Raw genomic sequence first — 6,181 nt, 5'->3', positions numbered from 1 at the left:
TGCGGGGTCCTCAGCGGCTGCACCCATGGGCGCTGCGTTCGCTTGGGTGACGCCTTCACCTGCGCCTGCGACCCCGGGTTCCGCCTGGACCCCGCCCGCTTGGATTGTCTGGGTGAGACCCCTCCCCAAATTCAGCCCCGAACCCCAAAATCCCCGATTTGGAGACCCCTCCCCAAAAATCCCCCAAACTTCCCAAAAAAAACCCGAAAAAAGGAAAAAAAATGGAAAAAAATCTGATTTTTCAATGGTGAAAACCCCCGAAAAATCAAAAAAAAATCAGAGATTTAGCCCAAAAAACGATCGGAGACCCCTCCCCAAATTCAGCCCCGAACCCAAAATCCCCGGTTTGGAGACCCCTCCCCAAAAAAAAACCCGAAAAAAGGAAAAAAAACCCGAAAAAAGGAAAAAAAAAGGAAAAAAATCCGATTTTTGAGAGGTCAAAATGCCCGAAAATCGGAGGATTTCGCCCCAAAAACGGTCGGAGACCCCTCCCCAAATTCACCCCCGAACCCCAAAATCCCCGATTTGGAGACCCCTCCCCAAAAATCCCCAAACTTCCCCCTAAAAAACCCGAAAATTCCATTTTTATCAATTTTTAACCCCAAATTTCCCCTTTTTCTCCCCAAACCCCCCCCAAAAAAACCCCGAAAATTCCAATTTTTTCCCCTTTTAACCCCGAATTTCCCCTTTTTTCCCCCAAATTTCCCCTTTTTCTCCCCCAACCCCCCTAAAAACCCCCGAAAATTCCAATTTTTCCACTTTTAACCCCGAATTTCCCCCTTTTTTCCCCCCAAATTTCCCCTTTTTCTCCCCAAACCCCCCCCAAAAAAACCCGAAAATTCCAATTTTTCCACATTTAACCCCAAATTTCCACTTTTTTCCCCCAAATTTCCACATTTACCCCCCAAACCCCCCTAAAAAACCCCGAAAATTCCAATTTTTCCACTTTTAACCCTGAATTTTCCACTTTTAACCCCAAATTTCACCCAAATTTCCACATTTACCCCCAAACCCCCCCTAAAAAACCCCGAAATTTCCAATTTTTCCACTTTTAACCCCGAATTTTCCACTTTTAACCCCGAATTTCCCCTTTTTCCCCCCAAATTTCCCCTTTTTGCCCCCAAACCCTCCCAAAAAAACCCCGAAAATTCCAATTTTTCCCCTTTTAACCCCAAATTTCCCCTTTTAACCCCAAATTTCCCCTTTTTCTCCCCAAACCCCCCCAAAAAAACCCCGAAAATTCCAATTTTTCCAATTTTAACCCCGAATTTCCCCTTTTTCCCCCCAAATTTTCCCCTTTTAACCCCAATTTCCACATTTTCCCCCCAACCCCCCCCTAAAAACCCCCGAAAATTCCAATTTTTCCACTTTTAACCCCGAATTTCCCCTTTTTTCCCCCCAAATTTTCCCTTTTTCTCCCCAAACCCCCCTAAAATACCCCGAAAATTCCAATTTTTCCCCTTTTAACCCCAAATTTTCCCCTTTTAACCCCAAATTTCCCCCTTTTTCCCTCCCAACCCCCCCTAAAAAAACCCGAAAATTCCAATTTTTTCAGTTTTTAACCCCAAATTTTCCCCTTTTAACCCCAAATTTCACCCAAATTTCCACATTTTCTCCCCAAACCCCCCCTAAAAAACCCCGAAATTTCCAATTTTTCCACTTTTAACCCGAATTTTCCACTTTTAACCCCGAATTTCCCCTTTTTCCCCCCAAATTTCCCCTTTTTGCCCCCAAACCCTCCAAAAAAACCCCGAAAATTCCAATTTTCCCCTTTTAACTCCGAATTTCCCCTTTTTCCCCCCAAATCCCAATTTTAACCCCAAATTTCCACATTTACCCCCCCAAACCCCCCCAAAAAAACCCCGAAAATTCCAATTTTTCCACTTTTTTTCCCAAATTTCCACTTTTTTCCCCCCAACCCCCCCTAAAAAACCCCGAAAATTCCAATTTTTCCACTTTTAACTCCGAATTTTCCACTTTTAACCCCGAATTTCCCCTTTTTCCCCCCAAATTTTCCCTTTTTCTCCCCAACCCCCCTAAAAAACCCCGAAAATTCCAATTTTTCCACTTTTAACCCCGAATTTTCCCTTTTTCCCCCCCAAATTTCCCCTTTTTCTCCCCGACCCCCCCCCAAAAAAACCCCCGAAAATTCCAATTTTTCCACTTTTAACCCCAAATTTCACCCAAATTTCCCCTTTTTCTCCCCAAACCCCCCCTAAAAAACCCCGAAAATTCCAATTTTTCCACTTTTAACCCCGAATTTCCCCCCCAAATTTCCCCTTTTTCCCCCCAAACCCCCCCTAAAAAACCCCGAAAATTCCAATTTTTCCACTTTTAACCCCGAATTTCCCCTTTTTTCCCCCATTTCCAGACATCGACGAGTGCTCCTCGCCTCCCCCCCGCTGCCTCCCGGCCGCTGCCTCAACACCCCCGGCTCTTCCTCTGCCTCTGCCCCCCCGGGACCCCCCCGGGGCTGGACCCCCCCCGCTGCCCCTCCCCCCACATGAAGCCCCCCTCCCCAAATTCACTTTTATTCATTTTTTTATATATATTAAAAAAATATATTGAAATAAAATAGAAAGGGATTTTTTTTTTCTCTGAATTTCCCCTTTTTCCCCCAAAATTTCCACTTTTTCCAATATTTGACCCCCAAATTTCCCCTTTTTCCCCCCAAATTTCCACTTTTACCCCCGAATTTTCCCTTTTCCCACCCAAATTTTCCCTTTTCCCACCCAAATTTCCCCTTTTTCCCCCCAAATTTCCCCTTTTTCCCCCAAATTTCCCCTTTTTCCCCCCAAAATTTCCACTTTTACCCCCGAATTTTCCACTTTTAACCCCCAAATTTCCCCTTTTTCCACCCAAATTTTCCCCTTTTCCCCCAAATTTCCCCTTTTTCCCCCCCAAAATTCCACTTTTTCCAATGTTTGACCCCCAAATTTCCCCTTTTTCCCCCCAAATTTCCCCTTTTTCCCCCAAATTTCGCCTTTTTCCCCCAAATTTCCCCTTTTTCCCCCAAATTTCCCCTTTTTTCCCCAAAATTTCCACTTTTACCCCCGAATTTTTCCACTTTTAACCCCCAAATTTCCCCTTTTTCCACCCAAATTTTCCCTTTTCCCCAAATTTCCCCTTTTTCCCCCCAAAATTCCACTTTTTCCAATGTTTGACCCCCAAATTTCCCCTTCTTCCCCCAAATTTCCCCTTTTTCCCCCAAATTTCCCCTTTTTCCCCTCAAATTTCCACTTTTACCCCCGAATTTTCCACTTTTAACCCCAAATTTCCACTTTTCCCCCCAAAATTTCCACTTTTACCCCCGAATTTTCCACTTTTAACCCCAAATTTCCCCTTTCCCCCCCAAAATTTCCACTTTTACCCCCGAATTTTCCACTTTTAACCCCCAAATTTCCCCTTTTTCCCCCTAAATTTCCACTTTTTCCAATATTTAACCCCCAATTTCCAATTTTTTCCATTTTAACTCCGAATTTTCCACTTTTAACCCCAAATTTCCCCTTTTTCCACCCCAAATTTCCCCTTTTTCCCCCCAAAATTCCACTTTTTCCAATGTTTGACCCCCGAATTTTCCACTTTTAACCCCAAATTTCCCCTTTTTCCCCCCAAATTTCCACTTTTACCCCCGAATTTTCCCTTTTCCCACCCAAATTTCCCCTTTTTCCCCCTAAATTTCCACTTTTTCCAATGTTTGACCCCCAAATTTCCCCTTTTTCTCTCAAATTTCCCCTTTTTCCCCCCAAATTTCCACTTTTTCCAATATTTAACCCCCAATATCCAATTTTTTCCATTTTAACTCCAAATTTTCCACTTTTAACCCCAAATTTCCCCTTTTTCCCCCCAAATTTCCCCTTTTTCCCCCAAATTTCCACTTTTACCCCCGAATTTTCCCTTTTCCCACCCAAATTTCCCCTTTTTCCCCCCAAATTTCCACTTTTTCCAATGTTTGACCCCCAAATTTCCCCTTTTTCCCCCAAATTTCCCCTTTTTCCCCCAAAATTTCCACTTTTCCCCCAAAATACCCCCTAAAAAAACCCCAAAATTCCCAACTTTCACCCAAATTTCTCCCTTTTCCCCCCAAATTTCCACTTTTTCCAATATTTAACCCCCAATATCCAATTTTTTCCATTTTAACTCCAAATTTTCCACTTTTAACCCCAAATTTCCCCTTTTTCCCCCAAAATTTCTACTTTTACCCCCGAATTTTCCACTTTTAACCCCAAATTTCCCCTTTTTCCACCCAAATTTTCCCTTTTCCCACCCAAATTTCCCCTTTTTCCCCCCAAAATTCCACTTTTTCCAATGTTTGACCCCCAAATTTCCCCTTTTTCCCCCCAAATTTCCACTTTTTCCAATGTTTGACCCCCAAATTTCCCCTTTTTCCCCCAAATTTCCCCTTTTTCCCCCAAAATTTCCACTTTTCCCCCAAAATACCCCCTAAAAAAACCCCAAAATTCCCAACTTTCACCCAAATTTCTCCCTTTTCCCCCCAAATTTCCACTTTTTCCAATATTTAACCCCCAATATCCAATTTTTTCCATTTTAACTCCAAATTTTCCACTTTTAACCCCAAATTTCCCCTTTTTCCCCCAAAATTTCTACTTTTACCCCCGAATTTTCCACTTTTAACCCCAAATTTCCCCTTTTTCCACCCAAATTTTCCCTTTTCCCACCCAAATTTCCCCTTTTTCCCCCCAAAATTCCACTTTTTCCAATGTTTGACCCCCAAATTTCCCCTTTTTCCCCCCAAATTTCCACTTTTTCCAATATTTAACCCCCAATTTCCAATTTTTTCCATTTTAACTCCGAATTTTCCACTTTTAACCCCAAATTTCCCTTTTTTTCCCCCCAACCCCCCCAAAAACCCCCAAAAATCCCAAATTTCACCCAAATTTCACCCAATTCAGCTGGACCCCCCCTGCTGCCCCTCCCCCACATGAAGCCCCCTCCCCAAATTCATTTTTTATTCATTTTTAATTCATTTTTTATCTATAAAAATATATCAAAATAAAATATAAAGGGATGATTTTTTAATTTTATTTTATTTTACTTTATTTTAGTTCCTGGGGGACCCCTTGGGGACATTTTGGGGCCATTTTTGGGACATTTGGGGACATTTGGGGCCAATTTGGGGCCATTTGGGGCCATTTTGGGACATTTTGGGCCATTTTGGGACATTTTGGGGCCATTTTGGGACATTTTGGGGCCATTTTGGGACATTTTGGGACATTTGGGGACATTTTGGGACATTTTGGGGCCATTTGGAGCCATTTTGGGCCATTTTGGGACATTTTGGGGACATCTGGGGACATTTTGGGGCCATTTGGAGCCATTTTGGGACATTTGGGGACATTTTGGGGACATTTTGGGACATTTAGGGACATTTTGGGGCCATTTTGGGGCCATTTTGGGACATTTTGGGGACATTTAGGGACATTTTGGGGCCATTTTGGGGCCATTTTGGGACATTTGGGGACATTTTGGGGCCATTTGGGGCCATTTTGGGGCCATTTGGGGACATTTGGGGACATTTGGGGCCATTTGGGGCCATTTGGGGCCATTTTTGGGACATTTGGGGACATTTTGGGGACATTTTGGGACATTTTGGGGCCATTTGGGGCCAATTTGGGGCCATTTTGGGACATTTTGGGACATTTTGGGGCCATTTGGAGCCATTTGGGGCCATTTTGGGACATTTTTGGGACATTTGGGGACATTTGGGGACATTTGGGGACATTTTGGGGACATTTTGGGTCCATTTTGGGTCCATTTTGGGGCCATTTGGGGCCATTTCGGGACATTTTGGGGCCATTTGGGGACATTTGGGGACATTTTGGGGACATTTTGGGACATTTGGGGACAATTGGGGCCATTTTGGGGCCAATTCGGGCCATTTTGGGGACATTTTGGGACATTTTGGGGACATTTGGGGCCATTTTGGGGCCATTTGGGGACATTTGGGGCCATTTTGGGGCCATTTCGGGACATTTTGGGACATTTTGGGTCCATTTTGGGGACATTTGGGGACATTTGGGGCCATTTTGGGCCATTTTGGGGACATTTTGGGACATTTTGGGGACATTTCGGGACATTTTGGGGCCATTTTGGGCCATTTTGGGGCCATTTTGGGACATTTTGAGGCCATTTTTGGGACATTTGGGGCCATTTGGGGCCA

The sequence above is a fragment of the Poecile atricapillus genome, chromosome 31 (assembly GCF_030490865.1).
Source record: "Poecile atricapillus isolate bPoeAtr1 chromosome 31, bPoeAtr1.hap1, whole genome shotgun sequence".
In the NCBI taxonomy this organism is placed as follows: Eukaryota; Metazoa; Chordata; class Aves; order Passeriformes; family Paridae; genus Poecile; species Poecile atricapillus.
The sequence above is the reverse complement of the archived record's forward strand: the minus strand, read 5'-3'. Positions refer to the sequence as shown.